Source organism: Misgurnus anguillicaudatus, chromosome 21 (assembly GCF_027580225.2).
Source record: "Misgurnus anguillicaudatus chromosome 21, ASM2758022v2, whole genome shotgun sequence".
NCBI classification, from domain to species: domain Eukaryota; kingdom Metazoa; phylum Chordata; class Actinopteri; order Cypriniformes; family Cobitidae; genus Misgurnus; species Misgurnus anguillicaudatus.
Window position 1 is genome coordinate 1,533,472 of NC_073357.2, and position 19,590 is coordinate 1,553,061.

Consider the following 19,590-nt stretch of genomic DNA (forward strand, 5'->3'; position numbering starts at 1 on the left):
TTGTTTTTGTAAAATACTTTGGAAATATTGTAAATACAATTCTGCCTGTAAAGTATTTCGAGAGAGAGAGAGAGAGAGAGAGAGAGAGAGAGAGAGAGAGAGAGAGAGAGAGAGAGAGAGAGAGAGAGAGAGAGAGAGAGAGATGCGGATGTGGGATTGTGTGGAATATAAAAGGAGGAGGGATTATCTGACCGGATAGCCAAAGTGACATCACACCCGAAAAATGTGTGTGGCTTCAGATTCAGTGTGTGTGTGTGTGTGAGAGAGAGAGAGAGAGAAAGAGAGAGAAAGAGAGAAAGAGAGAGAGAGACACAGAGTAAGCGAGGGAGGGGGATTATAGGGAGGAAAAGGCGTTTCCATTCTCAAACCGGCGAGACACACGAGCACGACCGACAGACCGAGCGGAGTTAACCGAAATAAATCACATCATTTTATAATCACAGTGAATATAATCACATCGAGATCTGCTGATGTTTTCACTCTGAACTGAACTGAAAGCGTGAAGCGGATCTCAGCCGTCATCACACCGGGAACACAACATCATCATCACCATCATCATAAGTAAGTCCCTCTATCGATCACTTTTAAGGCACACTGTTCGTTGTTTTATTACGTTTTTATATCATTTGGTTTATTTTAATGGTTTGATGGCGGACAGTCGCGGTCAGGTGTGATGTCACGAGCTTGTAACATTGAAAGAAGAATCGAGATTTCCTCAGTCAGTTTTTATTTCTAGACCTTTCTTTCCGGATCAGATTATCTGACGTGTTTTCTGCATGCATGTCAACGTTGCATTTAATGCATTCTTTTACATTGAGTCCATTTATTATGTCACTGATCTGCATTCATTATTTCCTTTTACTTAAAAAGACAGTGACTAATATAACAGTATTCTTATTATTAGCCATGTGATTGATATTAAATCTATGAAAAATATCTGCACTAGAATCAGTTAACTTAACTCATAATGTAAGCTCATGAGACAAAGCCTCTTCCTCTTGGACCGTCATGCTTCCCTGTTCCTTCATGCCACATTTTCTTCTCCATTTAAAGGAAGTAAACCAGAGAGAGAGAAAGAGAGAGTTTGTGTAGAAGAGCAGATGCATTTTTTTCCAGTTACAGGTGTTTGTGTGTTTCCTCCACCTGGAAATGCTTTCACTGTTCCTCATTCTCATGCATTGATTTGTGGTTTTCCTGTGGTGAGGAACGTCGGCAGTTCAGTTCAGCAATGCACTTGTCAATCCCTCTCTCTCGCTCTCTCTCTCTGTGTAAGGGAGTGTTTGCAGACCGCAACTGTTTACTGGCAGAGAATAAAGTAATTGTTGGAAACTTTGTTTAACACAAACTCTAGAACATTAAAGGATCGTGAAATAAAATCCCTCACATCATTCAAACCCCAAATGGCTTGTTGTTTTGTTTGAAAATAAGCTAAAGCTTCAGAAGGATGCAAGTGCATCATTAAATACTGCATATGACTCGTAGTACATTTCAAGTGTCCTGAAAGCATATGATCGGGTTTGGTGAAAAACAAACTAAAATACAATCCATTTGTTGATGAATCTCTTTAACCGTTCCTCTCTTTCGGTGTGCGATCTCTATGCCGTACTACATTGTTTGCGGTTATTTTAGGATGTGCACTTAAAATGTCTGTGTCGATACAGATATTTGGTTACGTAGAATGACATCAACCAATACTAGTGCTGTGCAATTAATCTTTATTTATTTTTAATTTTGATTAAAAAAATGAAAAAACAAGATAATCGTAGTAAAACAATTATTGTGGGATAAAAATATAAATTGCATCCCGTTGGACCGATGTGTTTGAAAGGCACTTCTAAAGCTTCGACATGTGTAGCCTATTTCCACTAAACATTGGACGTCGGATAGACGTGCAGATCATGTCTATATTGGGTCCGTCGGTACATGACCAATTCTGGACATCTATTCGACGTCCAAACTAGGTCCACTATTTGGACGTCCAACCATGACCCTACTTGGATGTCATATTTACGGTCAACATTTGACCTTAGTTTGAACTGGGTAATTTTTTTGGACGTCTATGACAGGTCTATAAACTATATATTATTACATGATTAGGCCTATATGTGTTTATAGGCCTAATCATGTAATACCCATCACCCATCCACTGCAAGTCATGAACACACACGCAAATACTGGGCAACTATCACTGCAACACCGAGTCAATTCCTGCCAGCTGGGGGAATTGAACCAGCAACCTCTGGATTACAAACAAGTCTCTCTTACCCCTAGGCTACCAATATCTTAAATGGAGAATTGTTGCACTTTTTACAATAAATTTGTACATTTGTGTTTTTTCATGTTAAATTGTTAGTATGGTTATATACTTTTAATATAACAAACACTTTCCAGATTTTTATATTGTAAATTTAGATTAATTTTGGGGGTCAAACGGGTCCGAGTGCGGTTTGGTTTGGATAGTGTGAGTGCGCCCTAAATAATGCATAACAATACATCAGCGATTATCAGAAAATGGGAGTAGAGGAGGAAACTGCATTGCTAGCGTCCGTTCTCACACCAAGAGAAGAGGCGTGGTTAAAAAAATTAATCAAGAAATAGATTGTATCTTAGTTTGTTTTTCACTAAACCCATTTGCATGTTTTCAGGACACCTGGAATATACAGAACAAGTCACGTAAAGACGGTTTCCTAAACAAACTGCATCGTGGAACAAACGTAACTTCTGGTAAACTCCACAAAGAATCAATAACAACAGAGTCCTTTTAGAGTAGTTTATGTCTGACAAACTAAACAAACAACAGGTAGATTAACTCGAATCATAGCTAAAGCATCTCAAAAACTACACTGAGCTAATGCTACTGTGTGAAATGAATGTAAACAATGACAGATCGGCTTCCAAACCTCCATTCACATAGCGCTGATTCATGATCGCGGTCTCCCCTCGTCTTTAGGAAATCAAAACATTTGTTATTTTCGACGAGGTATTTGTTCCAAAGTTCAGTTTAGCCACTAGCCAGACCATTTAACAAACGGAAACCGGAAGTTATGTTTCGTCCAGGCGCGTAACCACCCAATAAAACCGTCTATAATGTTTTCATTCTTTTGAAGCTTGAGAATAGTTGGTCACCACTGCCATTTTAACCAGAAAACACAAAACAACATTTTGCTTTCAAAAAGGAATGAAAACCATTGGGGGTTAAATGACACGAGAGTGAGTAATTCATGACAAAACTTTTGGATGAATTTTTCCTTTGATGAGCCAAACGCATAGCAGTAGTTTCTTCTGGCAGTATTTAGTCTCTGTTCCCCCACAAGACTCAATTGTCTTCATAATAAACCATTTTATTAATATATGGCTTGTTTCTTGTCAATTAACTTGTTGTAGCAAAACCCTGTTACCCTCATGACTGTCTCGGGATACGTGGGAGAGATTTTGCTATCTGACTGAAAGTATGATATCTGATATCTAAACGAAACACCTCAGGTATTTCCGCTCACTCATTCAAGTAGCAGAACAGTATGTCACCCTTTGGATTACTTCAGTGTCTGGGTTAAAAGAACCATAACAATAGCAGTTAAACCTAATGCTTTAACACATAAAACACAAAAAAGATAGGTTTCAAACACGTTATTGAGTTCAAAGTGGGATGAGTGCAGAATGTCTGATAAACATGAGTATTTATTTTTCCATTGATGAAAGCAGACGGTCAAGGCCCTGAGTTCTCCTATAGCCCTAAACCATGAAGGCCTGTGCTTTCTTCCCAGCGAGAAGAGTAACAGAGCTGAACCGGCTAGACAAACTGTGAGGATCCGGTGTTGACCAATGATTTAAGAATGACTGACACAGGATGGTAAACAAGGGCCGTGACAGTTTCTCTTGAGTGCTGTTACATAACATGTTAGGTTTCAGAATTGCTGTGTATGTTCTTCTCACGGTTCAGTGACATAATGACTGTGCAGATTTACATCCGGTTCAGTCTCATTCACACAATTAAGCTGACTCAGTCGTCTGTTGTCCTTTGTCTTACATTTCAACTTCCAACAGGACAAAATGACCTGGACTTCTGCTTTTCATATCAATGCAAATCATAGAGACTCATTTTGAGTTCATTGCAATCAGGTGGAAATCTAAATGTATTAATTTACATCGGTCTCTGAGGACACGACTTAGCAGATCATCTTTTGGACTTCATATCAAGATTCTGCCTGTTGTATCCCATGACTGACCTATAAGAGCTCAAGTTTGTGTGAGCGGGATGCTGACATTTAAGTCATTATTTGCTAATTATCAGACTCAGAAATGCCACATCAACATCATTAACTGAGCTTTGCTTCTTGAATGTGACGTGACTGAACATCAAGCAACAATTCTGCACATGAACGTGGACTAGCTGTGAAGAAATATATTAAAAGTGAATAAAGAAAAATTCCTATTTAAAGGATTTGATAGCTTAGTGGTTTTAGTCGGTGTGTGTCAAATATCAGGATGATCATCAAAGGATTATAAAGGGCAAATGTGTGGAGCTTTAGAGTAACAAACAATCTGACAAACATACACTCACACACTCACAAACACACACAACGCCTCTCATAACTCACTCGCTCTTCAGTCAAATGAAATGTCTCTCTGGGAGTAATTGGATTTCATACCTCCTGATTCACTTCAGACCTCCGCATTCAAACTGTGCTGTTACTGAGAGCATCGGCCAGAGAGCCAATCAGAGAAGATTGTGTGTATGTGTTGTGGTAGGTGTTGATGTGGGAGTATGAACTAAAGACATGATGAACCGCATGCTGTTTTATTTGGAAACCAACAAATAAATAAATCTCTAGCTATCAGCTTAAGTTAGTTAGGTATGTTAATTTACACAATGCTAACATGAGCTTGCTGTTGGTTAGTTTAAATTCTTAGCTGCCCTTGGTGTTGGGTAGTTTACAAAATGCTAAACTGACCTTGGTGTTGGTTAGTTTACCAAATGCTAAGCTGAGCTTGATGTTGGTTAGTTTGCAAAATGCTAAGCTGAGCTTGCTGTTGGTCAGTATACAAAATGTTAAACCGAGCTTGCTGTTGGTTAGTTTACAAAATGCTAAGCTGAGCTTGCTGTTGGTTAGTTTGCAAAATGCTAAGATGAGCTGTGTGTTGGTTGGTTTGCAAAATGCTACGCTGAGCTTGCTTTTGGCTAGTTTACAAAATGCTAAGCTGAGCTTGGTGTTGGTTAGTTTACAAAATGCTAAACTGACCTTGGTGTTGGTTAGTTTACAAAATGCTAAGCTGAGCTTGCTGTTGGTTAGTTTACAAAATGCTAAACTGACCTTGGTGTTGGTTAGTTTACACAATGCTAAGCTGAGCTTGCTGTTGGTTAGTTTACAAAATGCTAAACTGACCTTAGTGTTGGTTAGTTTACCAAATGCTCACCTGAGCTTGCTGTTGGTTAGTTTACAAAATGCTAAACTGACCTTGGTGTTGGTTAGTTTACCAAATGCTATTCCGAGCTTGCTGTTGGTTAGTTTACAAAATGCTAAACTGACCTTGGTGTTGGTTAGTTTACCAAATGCTATTCCGAGCTTGCTGTTGGTTAGTTTACAAAATGCTAAACTGACCTTGGTGTTGGTTATTTTACCAAATGCTATGCCGAGCTTGCTGTTGGTTAGTTTACAAAATGCTAAACTGGCCTTGGTGTTGGTTAGTTTACCAAATGCTATGCCGAGCTTGCTGTTGGTTAGTTTACAAAATGCTAAACTGACCTTAGTGTTGGTTAGTTTACCAAATGCTTACCTGAGCTTGCTGTTGGTTAGTTTACAAAATGCTAAACTGACCTTGGTGTTGGTTAGTTTACCAAATGCTACGCCAACAGCAAGCTCAGGTTAGCATTTGGTAAACTAACCAACAGCAAGCTCAGCTTAGCATTTTGTAAACTAGCCAAAAGCAAGCTCAGCGTAGCATTTTGTAAACTAACTAAAAGCAAGCTCGGCTTAGCATTTTGCAAACTAACTAAAAGCAAGCTCGGCTTAGCATTTTGCAAACTAACCTACACCAAGCTCATCTGGCATCATTAGGCTTTGTGGGCTGCAGCAACACAACAGTAATGTTAAGCAACTTTACAAAGCTTTGTGAATTATCAAGGTAAAATATCAGATACATTTATTTTTCTACTGATAAATTATTTATGTTGGTGATTTAAGTCTGATTGTTTTGGTGTCAATCTGAGGGAGATTGCCATGTGCAAACATACAAACATAAACTGAAGTAAGACACACAAAGCTTTTACTCATATGTTGAGAATTTTCATTTACATTAAACACATGTATTAAAAACAGATTAATATAGAAATAGGGATGTGTGTATGAATTGTCAGTAAGACATGGTTTTGCTGGTGTAATGTGTCGTTTCTGAAAGATGACAGGAACATAGGTAAGCACACAGTCAATATAAAGCTTTTATTCTTACGACACAACGTGTTCGGATGGAGCGGGTGGTGGTTGCTATGACAACGGCTGTTCTTTGCCCTCGAGGATGTCATGTTCTTATAATGTGTATATGGATTGATCTTTAGACAAGGCTTTGTCTCTTAAAGGGTTAATTCTGCATTATTGTGTTCCTAACTTTACTTTTAAATGACAACAGTGATTGTGTAGAAATATTTGACCAGTGAATGCAGTGGTTGATCGTATAACACATATAAACGAAAATGAATAAACATTGTTCTTACCTTTTGTATTTTTGTACTTTATTCCCTGAAACATTTTGAATCTGCTTGGCTTCTTAAGCCAGATGGATATTTTGATATATATTGATTGAAATATCTAAATGGTTGCACATTTTAAGGGGAGCAACTTCACTCAATTTAATGTATTGTACTGTATAGAGCTTTTTTATAAAAAAGTTATTAATATAAAATAATGTAAAGTGCGTTAAAGCTATATGTATAAAGAATAGAGTAAGTATAAATATGTGCATAATTGTGGCAAGTAAATTCTGTATATGACAGACAGGTCTCTGAAGATACAAACGTCAGGAGCTGATGATGATATAAATGCATTAGCAATAGATATAAATGGGTAAATAGGAGAAATATAAATTTATATCAGAAGATTATTAATAGAGATGAAAGGTTATGCAAATTTAACATCACGGTTATAGTGACCAAAATCACCACGGTTATCAATATTATCATGGTTTTGTGAATAATTTCTAGAAATGTAAAAAAAGTACTGATGCAAAACAAATTTAAAATAGATTTTACATGTAAGTGCACCTTTGTTCGCGTAAACATCAAATAAATAACATTAATAACGGCACATTTGGGGTGGTGAGATAAATGTTTATCTAGTTCAGAAGATAAAACACAAGTGAGTAAATCAGATTTTCACATAAACACAGGACAAATCATCAAGCCATCTGTCTGTGTATGTTGTGAGAGATCAGATGAACTTTATGACCCAGGAGTAAATCTGCACAACACCTGAGCTCACAGCAATCACAGAAGAAACAAACAAAGCTTTAAACTCATCACATCACATCAATCAATGAAAAATGAAGAGAAAAGATGGATCTGTCTAAAGAAATATGAAGTAAACATGCGTCAGTACAATTAGATTTTTGGGATTTAAATTCAGTCATCAAGAACACATGAGAGCAGACGTGAATGAATGTGTTTGTCTCACGATATTGCTTAAATTGGTTGATGCTGGACAGGGGTTTTCAAGCCGTGACACTGGTACAGTTAAATGGTAATAAAAATTGATGCTAGTTGCATTTTTAGCGCGGTGAAACCGGTAATCGTTACATCGCTAATATTGACACACAAACAGTGTAAAGTATAATTCGACAGACATCTGAAAAATGTGTGTAAAACCTCCTGACTTGACCTCGCACTACTTAAAATAATAGATCAGGCCTAAACTCGTAATGAAGGCTAAACTAATAAACCAATAGCAGTTGACCAGTCTTATGTGTTATTAATCCTGTTCAGATCGTCATCGTTTCTCATAAGGATGTCTGTAAAAAAAATAGCACGGCTTCTGTATAAAACTTACGGTTTTATTACCATAAAAATCAAATGAAAATGCAGCATTGTAAAAATCAATTAGAAATACTGACTTGTGTGTGTATGTGTGGGATAGTTTGTGCAAGAATACAGTGAAACTCTGACACGGCCTGCAAAATATCTGCTGCCAGTGTGGAGGAGGACCGAAGAGAGATGAGCATGATAACTGGAGTGTAATATTGGCCTTGTCTGTTAGTCGTAATGTAAAATGTAAAAGCAGTAAAGCACAAACATACACTAAAGTTAATGTACAATTGGGAGAAAATGTACACAGCTTTATTACAATCTATTCCTGATGGGATATAAAACATTATAGTGAGTAATGATGATGACATCCTCACAGGACACAATGTGTCTCACCTAAACACATCTAGAACAGCAGGTGGAAATTATCTTCACCATATTTAAATATAACGTGAGAAAAACACGCACACACACCTTTTGTCTTTTGATGTCTCTCACACACTGAGCGAGCGAGCGTCAGCCACGTTCTTCCTGAGGCGTTGTAGTATTTTCGGCTAATGAAGTAAAAGCTTTCTCCTAAAATACACACAGTGTGTCACATCACATGAAGCGTTTATACTTCACAATACATCAGTAATGACTTTCGCGTAGACAGAAGTCAGATGTCATGGCTGTTTAATTCATCTTTATGAAAGACTGAAGATGAATGTAGAAGAGGACGCGTGTTCACTGACTCATCAGATACAGCGCTTTACATCACCGGTGTGAGTCTGTAGAGAATTAAAACACATTCACAAGATTCATCTGTACTGCAGGTGTTATTAAATCACTGATAATAACTCAGATCTTAAACAATGTCTACACATTTGACTGTTTAATCCAATGTAGGGGGATTTCCACAATGTGGAATCAATGAGTCTAAGCATGAAAATGTAATTTACTGTACAACACAGAATGGCACGTTATTTGGATTCAGTCGTTTAAATCATTTTCAAATGCGAGTTTCTTAACGTGGTTTCGTTAATCAGCAAATAAAATGACAGAAATGCGTGGGAATATTTTCCTTTTTTGTAATGTTGGACGTGAGGAAAGGTACGTCAGTTTCTTATAATGCATTAATGTATTCTGCACAAGTTATTTGTTGCACAATTATTAACAAGTTCTTCATCTATCTTCTTAAAAGAGTCTGTCACGGCCATCTCTCTCTCACGCACGCACACACACACACACACACACACACACACACACACACACATACACACACTCCTGCTTTTGTGTGCTCTTTATTGTGTGTATGTGTGAGAGGCTGTCTATGCAGAAGGTTCCATGGAAGCTTCCACACATTTCTTGTGACTTGTGTGTGTATGTTTGTTTGTTTGTGTGTGTGTGTGTGTTTGTGTGTGGCCCGTGACAAAACTCTTAACACCCCCCCCCCATTCGCAGCAGCTCAAGGCCAATAAAACACAATGACACACACACAGACACTGACACACACATTTAGCTAATTTAGTTCATACAAGAGACTGCTATTTTATAACACTCCATAAAATACAGATGCAAAACCCTCTAAGTGTGTCTGATATGTTTTCTTGTAAATTACCTTTTTTATCAGACCCTTAATTTTAAGCGTCTTATCACTGTTTATAAGTCCTGGACAACAGGTTTAAATGCATGCAAGGTCAAAAAACATTGTAATTTTCTCAAAATATACATTTAAAATTACCCAATTTCTCAGAGATCCCCAAACAATTCTTGTGAAGCCGTTCAATGAATCAGTCAGCCTAAAGGGGATCGCACACCAGCCGCGCAGCTCAGCGCCGCGCCGTTCTAAAAAAATGTAACACATTGTTTTCTATGAGTGTACGCACACCGGCGCCGCCAGGTGGCGCCTGTCCGCGCCGCCCAGCTGTGACTCAGGAAGTTGTTCAAATCCCTGTGGCGCCACAGCGCCACTCACACAGTTTAACATTAAATAACATCATATTTGTCCCAAATCATTAACGACTAACATTGGCTGCTAACGTATATTTTGCATTTTGAAGTAGACGCTATCTGACGAAGCTCGCGCTATTTAATGTGCACTTCCGGTTTACAACACCTCCGAGTTCTCCTAGGTGCGACGGTGTGCGATCCCCTTTAACCCCACCTTTCAGTAGCCTACTCTGCTCTGATTGGTCAACTGACAGAGTCTCCGCACAGACCAACAATAGTGCAACATGTATTGACCTAGTGTTAACATAATTTACTGAGAAGACAATATTGACATCAATACACATCATTCATCATTAATCCAAGCAATAAAAACTACGACAGACGCTAACATTTTTACACTCGTTATAGCAAGTATGTAAGCTAACCGGACCATAGCAAAAGTGTAAACATAAGTGCACATGCGTTAGCCGCTTGCTAACGTGACTCTCTGACAATATATTAAGAGTTTAAACACTGACATCAAAACACATCATTTATCATTAATCCAAGCTATAAAAACGACGACAGACATTAACATTTTTACACCCATTTAAGCAAGTATGTAGCTATAATCATACTTAGAGGTTGTGGTTAGGAGACGCATGTTGTTCCAAATAAAGTGGGTACTGAACCATCTTTCATTGCCAAACGTCTAGTAAATCCCTCCGTTAAAAATTAATTTTCACAGCCAAACGTTTAGTATATCCTTTCTTGAAAAAGTAATTTTAACCACTGATTCTTCATATATCTTCATCCTTTGGTAGTAAAAACAACATAAACAGAAAACACAGCGTGATATGATGTTTACACACTAACTAGCTGTGGGCAGGTCATAGTTTTAGTTTCTCCCGCGTGTAAGGCTGTAGGCGGAGATTATTATGCTAAGTGTTCGTATTACATGGATAAAGTCAGGCTGGAGATTCAATCCATATGAAGATTCGTTTCAGCGATTTACAAGCCAATAACTTTATTAATCGTGCACTTTTTGGTTCAACTACTTTGAACACATTGTTTACATTGATGGACAGCTACACGACACACTGCAATACAGGTAAGCCTCGATTTTTGCCAACAAAATCCATTAAAGATAATTTCAAGCAATTATTTGATGAACGCTCATAATATGTGCTAAGAACATTCGGTTAACATCGGTGTTTAGCAGCTGTTAAATCTGAGCTCCTTAGAAATAAATGACTACATATGAGTGCAGCCTAACTGTGCCCACAGCAGAAAGCATCCTAATAAAAATATTTTTGTCATATTTAGTTTCCGAGAGCACAAATTGACAAAAGTGTTCATATAACAGTATAGTGCCGATATAACAAAAATATAAACTTATGATATATTCTGTATGTCACTTGAATAATAGCTTTTAATGCATTAATGTCATTTTAACAAATCCAACAAAGTAAACTAACAACCTCTCAAACACACACAACAAATTATACGCTACTCCTATGAGAACATGTTTTGAATTTCAAAAATGATCTCATAATGCTTTTACAAATTAAACCCTAACCCTCATAGAAAACTTTTTATTATTTTACATTTGATTTATAAGCTAGTTTACCTGTGGGAACCTACATTTAGGTCACAGAGTGTGCAAGCCCCACCGGGATTCACAAACATCTACACAGCCCCCCTCCATCACTGCTTTTGTGAGTGGCTGTTCCTGTCACGCATTGTCATGGCGACAGCATCTTTAGCCTATGATGATGCGTTCACATAAAAGCTTTAAGTACTGTGTGTGTGTGTGTGTGTGTGTGTGTGTGTTCACTGCCTTCCAAACTTCACTTGCCCTTCGCATGTCTGATGTCACCATACCAACCAGTCCAGCTTCCTTTCAGCCTGGTGACTGTAACCTAGCAACTGGCACGAGTGTTACCCCCTCATTCCCCTTTTACACCCTGACCCCCCTCCCCCTTTGTGAACACACAGTCATGGTGTAAATGAGTGTGAATGAATGCTGAGAAATCTGTCCGAGAGACAGATAGTGATTTAAAAGACGCTGCCGTAAGACAATAACTTCATTCACGCAGCACTGGTCCCAGAAAATTCCCAATAAAATTCCCAAAAAAACAACAAGAAGTTATGTTCAGCTCTTTGACAATGTAATGCATGCGTGTGGTTTCTCCAGAGAGAAATCACAGATAATTAGCAAACTTCAGACGCTGTGAAGAAAACCTAACAAGTGCAGGACTTTAAATACGTCACATGTCTTTACGGGATCTTTACGTGAATGCATGCACAGATTCTGGAAAATCATTGGCAGTGTGATTGAACCAAAAGAATCAAACGCTTCTTATTTTGGAATAACGGGCATATTTTGCCATGTATTTCTGTATTTTCTGTGTGAAAAAGGCTAATGACTAATCATATTGAGATGCGGTAAACAAATGTTTCTCCTGAGATAAAAAGTCCCACTCACAAAAGATTTCAACAATGTCTCTGACTCAAACAGATTACAAAATTCTGCAACATCAAGTTTGTGCGAGCACAGTTGAAATAAGAATTACATGAGCTCTGAATAAACTACTTTAAAGATGCCGTGTATATTTCTACAGAACCCACAACAGTAAATACTTTTTGAAATTGAAATGATTATGAGGGGAAACAAGCCAGCTTTATAGCGTAAGAGGAATTAATATGTGTGCTTTCATTTACTTGTGGGTTAGGCTTCTGGTTTGGGGAGGGGTTAATGTTAGTTAATGCATTCTGATGTGTTAACACAGTTAAAGAGTTGTGATCCTCAATGTTTAACAAATGCAAAGTGTCAAAAAAGCACTTGAGCGTGTGACAGAGTATTTCTTGGGCAACTTAGTATTTAGTTCAACAGAGTATTTCTATGCCATCTCTTTCCTAGAAGTTTCAGAATTTTTTTTCGAACATGGGTACCTGTTATGTATCAGTGACCCCATATTCCTTTTATGGGCACTTCCCCCAGAAAACCATGCCCACATGTCAATCAGAGTGAGAACGAGGATGCTCATTAGCATTGTTCCTTCGAGTGGAAGTCACAGACATTTTTGACACAGATAGCTTTGTTGTTTTTGGATGTAAGGGAAAAGAAAGCCAGCCTTCTGGAAACAATGGATATAGTTTGTTTATCCGGGTTAGCAGTGGAGTTTTGCGTGTGTTTGTTTAACACTGGACAGTCGTGGCCAGCAAGTAAACTGCATCAAATGTCTGTGTTTTGTTGGCAGTCGGCGCGTAAGTGCATATAACGTCAACTACACGAACATATAGTGAATCATAAGTAATCCAGGGATAGTGGGATAAGGTTTTGTGTGTGTTGCTTGTACGTGACTCACTCATCTGGGATTTCGTGTTTTTCCAGAAACGATCAGAGCTGATCTGTCTTTTATAAATCGGATCAAACTAAAGACTCTTCAGAGATATAAAGGATGAAATACGACTCTATAGGTACTCCAGATTAACATGAGATGAGAAGAGACAGTGACAGTGTTATGTGAGCTTTAATGCATCCAATCCATCTTCTATCCCAATGATACAGACGTCTGACGTGTGTTTGTGAAAGCTGCTGATGTCACAAAGCTGGAACACACCTAATGATTTCTGCACTGATTATATCATAAAGACTGATCGTGCCTTGTCTTATCCAGTCTTGGTTTACAATCACATATAAAGATAATTTATGCAAGAAACACAAGTCTTTATGTGTGTTGAGTCCAATCTTATGTTTCAGCAAGTTGTCAGGTGTCCCCCCAAGAATTACACAAACAAAATTGGTTTAAGGATGAAGCCAAAATGGAGTTAGAGGGTGACCATAGCAACCCAGTGACTATGGTAACCTGGTGACTGATCATATTTTTAACACAAACACTACAGACTCTCATATAGTAAAGAAAATGCTTTAAGACCCACACGCTCTTATATTTATAGTTCTTTACATAACTCAAGGGTCAACGGGTCATTTCCTGTCAGCATCGAGTTCAACGCTTTAACAACTGTAATATGTTTAATAACACACATTTGTTGCTCAGTTATCTTCTGCAGCCAAAACACAACATTACAGAATAGATTTAGCGTATATGTGGAGAGATACATGACACGTGTGTGTGTCTGGTTTTGCGATACATATGTTACCGAGCAAACACAATATTTTAGCATTTGGCTTCCGTTCGGTTATTTTTCTGGGAACCAAGAATGTATGACTTTTTAATCTTTCCAGAATGCGGGAAAGTGTTTTGTAGCAGCATAAAGATAACCTATAGGGAAAGTTTCAGAGTAGTTATTTATAAGTTTGTTTAATTTGATCATAAACTACAGTGATGTGCAATACAGTACAAATTAAAAAATGAGTATGAAAGCAAAAACATGCAAAACTGGCAGTCTACTTTATAAAATGCATTGATGATATTTTTATAAGCATCCACTTCCTTATTTCTCACTGTTTGTTGAATGGTTTTAAAACCCAGCACAACAACAGTACACTGTCCAGATAGCAGATGACTCTGGGCCGGATCCACACCGGAGCTGCCGACTTCGGCACGGATCTGGCCTGGAGTCGTCTGCTGTCTGGGTGTTTAGTGTGTCTACGGTTAATTGATCTCCCTGTACATCATCTGCTGTTTTAACTTCACACGTTATACATTTTTACTGGTGTCTGCTACCTCTACACTTTTGAAAATAAAGGTGCTATACAATGCCTTTTCTGTCTAAATGGTTCTTTAAAGCACCTTTAACATCTGAAAATCCTTTCTGTTTCACAAAAATTTCTTTACAGTGAATAAAGGTTCTTCAGATTATGAAAATGGATGAAGGAAGTGGATCTTTAAATAACATTGGACCTTATGATTCTCTATGGCATCGCTGTGAAGAACCTCTTAAAGATATTCAAGTTAAAAGACGCACATTTTTAAACACAAACTCACATCATGGTTGTTTTACAAGCATGGAGCTGTGAGGTCTGTGGTTTTTATTGGGCTTTAAATTTGCACAGAAAACTGCAGCTTACACCAGCATGACATCACTGTGAAGTCACAGGACGTCAGACAGCATAGTTTACTGATTATTTAACAGGATTCGCTTATCTCAAATTTGCCTGTTACGTCCGGTTTTCTGTGTGTGTTTTTGCAATGATTCATCTCACATCTGGCATTCATCGCATTCCAGTGGCCTGCGTAAACACTAGTCCAAGAAAACACACACGTACATACAGAAACAAAGAAAGAAAATCATGCATTGCATGCTGAGAAACGCATTACACAGTGAGGTTAAAGGTCAAGTTTAACGCATGCATCTGCTCAAAATTTGCTTCAGCAATGAGGATTCTGTAAACACCACTTCTGTCTCTTGCTGTGCTGTCGTGTTTGTTTATTAAGAAAATAAAAGTGGGTAGAAAGGTGTGGTTGCTATGGGTACCCAGCTGTTAGCGACCAGCCAGCCTTACATCCTTCCGTTTCCGTGGTTTTACTTCCTCTCTGTGCACAGAGGGCGACGGGAAGCCCATGAACAGTAATAAGATGTAAACTTTCCGCTGGCCTTTTGCCCTTCTTCCTCTTCCAATAACAGTGTGTGTGACACTAAACGCCCTCTCGTTCCTCTCCTGCACAAACGTTTATCCCATTCATCTGTCCTGAGTTCCGAAACAGCCATCTCTGCAATGAATTATGACATTATTTTGATTTAAAGCCGAACGAGAATTGTAAAGAAATTTATTTTCTAATTCCTCTTCTAGTTTCAGAAGAAATGTGATTGTTTTGGTATTTATTTTAACAAAACAATTTATACACAGATTTAGGCTTTATGTACACAAGAAAAATCCTTGCCGCATGTAATTGCAGTTGAGTTAGCAAATCAGAGTTAGCAAATTAATTCAGAATGAGCTGTAACTGATGCGTACTGATTCACTATTAAGAAACAGCTTGTGTGAGCGATTCGTCTGATGTATGTTTTGTGTTATAAATTCATTAGCTGCGTTTCCATTACCCTTCAAATTGCGCAAATTAAAATTTGCGAATTGAAAACGTGCCCAGTGGAGAAACAGCAATTTTGCATAAACTCCCATATATCGTAAAAAGTGTTCATGCTCAGATGAGGTGGTTTTTCAGGCAATTCGAAAAAGGAATCCCATATGTCAAAAAAATATATATTTTTGAATATATTTCAAAATATACAAAATTTGCTGAAATATATTTTGGAGTGTTTTTGTATATTTTGAAAATATATTTGAAAAATTAATAGATGTAAAAAAATTAAATCCAAGGAAAAATATTCACATTGCATTGGAAGAAAAACTTTGAACATGAAAATACAGCGAGAGTGATATGGTAGCCGATTTCTCTGCATGGTTCCGAGTTGCTCTCGCTGTATTTTGATGTCGTCTGCGCGGCGCCAAACAAACCTCGTTGTCAGTGTTGGGGGTAATGCATTACAAGTAACATGCATTACGTAATTATATTACTTTTCTGAAGTAACAAGTAAAGTAACACATTACTTTATAAATGTACACTAATATTTGAGTTACTTTTTAAACCAAATTACTTAAACCTAAAAGCAAATTGCATTAATTATTTTTAAACAACACAACATACTCAATTAAACTGAACGTAGTCTCACAGAATTACACACTCTGTGCGTGCGCGCCTGAGTGAGAACAGTTTTGAGTCCGAAACAGAGATGGCAGGCCAGAGCTTGATATTTTTGCGATGAAAATGTGCAATTTCTGAATGCAAAACTTCTCAGTCATAAGAACATGTGCAAGTTCTGAACAAGATCAAGCCTCAGCCAAGTAAGAAAAACTTGAGTAACTTAAAAGTAACTTAAAAGTAATGGAAGCATTACTTTCCATGAAAAATAACAAAGTAACGCAATTAGTTACTTTTTTTGTAATTCATTACTTTTAAAAATAACTTTTTGCCCGTCATTATGGTTTTTGTAATGACCACAAAATTAAGTTTTAGTCACATAACATCGGATAATGGATACGCGTCATTTCGCAATAGTTGTTTGTCTGCATTTGGAAATTAGTGCTCTTTAAAATATTTAAATTGAAACGCAGCTACAATGGACACGTCTGAGCAGTAGTGCAGGAAACACAGACAATGTTTCAGAATTGTGTCCCTGCAACTGTGAAGGTTTTTGTTATTAAACCTTCATTGGTTTCATTTTGGCTTGGTGAAAACGATGAATAGCTCTCGAGGGTTTGAACAGTTGGTACGTATTCATAAGGAGAAGAATCCACACTGATGAACTTGTTAACTACTTGCTATTAGCAGCCATTTATTTACCACTATTATCTCAATTTGTTCAATTACGTTAATATTTTCTTTCTGAACTATTTAAAACTAGAGAACATTGCTCAAATCTCTTCTTAAAGAAGAACGAGAGAGAGAAAGAGTCAGCTATGAGGGTTTCTAGACGCTGGCATCTATTAACACAGCTGGGTTACAATGCTATTGAAAGCAATTACTTCACCTCAGTTTGGAGGAACATAGTGTTTTAATCACATTCCTATCCACTACCATTTAACGTTAGCTTACAGACCTTTTCATTGCACATTTGAACCATTGAAGAACAAGAAAACAGTGTGGGTGTACAGACCCAGAAACGTAAAGTAAAGCAATGTACCAGCACATACAATTAAGTACGAATTCCAGGTGGAAAAAAGGTGAAATAAAAATACATTTCAAGTATCATACATTTAAATACACGCATTTATAAATGATTAGGGCCAGTTTCCCAGACAGTTTTAGATTAATTTAGATTAATCCAGGACTAGGCCTTAGTTATATTAGGACATTTACAGAGTTTTTACAAACATACTTTATAAAAAACAATACTGGTGTGCATCTTGAGACAAAACAATGGCACCGATGTTAAGATACGTCAGGGCAAGTTGATTTTTAGTCACGTATTTTAGTCTGGGTCTAGGATAAGTCCCGTCTGGAAACCGCCTTATAGTGTATAGTAGAGGTGGGTATGGCCAAAAATCTATTTTTACAGAAAGAATCATTTTATTTCACGATAATGGTATTTCTCACAGTATATATGTTTTATAAGCTTTATGTTTATATTGTGTTTGGAATTTACAATTTTACAGAAATTTCGGCTTTTAACTACATGCTCACAGCAGAGTTTAAAAAATATATAAGTTGTAAGTGTTAAAATGCACTAAAGATAACAAAAGATGAGTTTTGATAGACAGAATCTTGTTATTTATTTTGTAGGCTATTGAAGATATATCACTGTGGGTTTACACCAAACGCTAGAGCAAACTCGCTTTAGATTACTCGCGGGATTTAACTTCGTGTCATGCAAATTTTTTGCTCGAGTTGAATATTTTCAATTTGGGCGAAGACGCGAAAATACCTGTATATGAGCGTCACGTTCCTCGCTCTAGATAATCTTCGTGTCATGCAAAATTTTCTATTTAGTTGAATATTTTTAACTTGCGCAAAGATGTGTTTAAGGTGAATAGCACGTCTTTTTGTGGCAATTGCACTGCCCAATTCACATCGTCCTGCACACGTTTGCGTCTGTTCACATCTTTGCATTTACTTTGTATGTAATCTACTCGCGCAAATCGTTGAATTCGCATTTGGTGTGTACGCCCCATTAGACTTGCACCTTAACCGTTGCTTTACTTTCTCATCTTTCTGATCAAACATGTTTGTACTATGAGCAAATGGCACGTCAACCTACATCGCTCCAACTGCGCATGTGTCACTGAAATAAACGTGAGTTTTGTCTTTGTGCCCTAGTGTATAGATTAATTTTGTCACAAATGTAATTACGTATGAATTGTTAAATAAATCCCCAATAATCTTCAGTGGACGGCAACTCATATCATCTCAAAATATTTTCAGTCGACGCCAACTCACATTTGCCACCAGCTGCCATGTATTTGCCACAGATCTTTAACACTGTGCAGTTCTCAGCAGGAACATCACAACCTCCTGCCATTTACAGACAGCCTTACAAACCACACGGAGTCTCTGTAACCAGAGCAGAATTTGTCACGCGTAACCCATCGATATCAAACCATCAAGTTGTATATGTTAGAAAATACAAGGAATTGTGATTCATGATCTCAAATAAAACGACTTCTGCTTTTTATTTTGAGTCGTGACTTGCCAAGCTCTGTTTGCATGACTTCATTCTTTGCCCAACACTCTCTCTCGCTCTCTTTCTCATTTGTAGCAGTGCACATTATTCATTCAATCCCACAATGCACCACAGTAATGAGTGTACAACCAAATGTTTACTCTCAGTTGCTACTAATCCACCGTGAGGCTCACACCAAATAAATTTCCACATCTCAAAAGAAGCCAACGTCCTTTGGGGGCACTCGTCTTTAAGTGCACTGTATTAGTGAAGTAATGTAGGGAATGAGGGTATAGGGGGCGATTTTAGACACAGCCCCTCTCTCTCTCCCCCTGCTGGCAGATGGGTGTAACTGCAGCAGCAGTATTTAGGTCAACAGCAGATCAGCACATTTCACAGACAGTCACAGATAAACAGCAGCACGTTAACGGTGTTGTGCGGATGTGAGTCTGTGTGCAGGATGCCTTTGTGTTCTTCCTACAGCTTCTATTTCTAACAGCACACACAAACACGCTGTATTGTGTTTGATGGCATCGAGG

At 37.8% G+C, this 19,590-nt stretch overlaps 1 protein-coding gene across 1 annotated transcript in view; it reads left to right on the forward strand.

Moving 5' to 3' along the window:
- Window positions 1-312: 312 nt before the first annotated feature.
- The window catches only part of pea15 (proliferation and apoptosis adaptor protein 15), a 28,434-nt gene continuing 9,156 nt past the window's right edge, over window positions 313-19,590 (forward strand). Inside the window, exon 1 of the mRNA XM_055167173.2 lies at window positions 313-561. The gene's annotated coding sequence lies outside the window, so the exon portion shown is untranslated. The remainder of the gene's footprint in view (window positions 562-19,590) is intronic.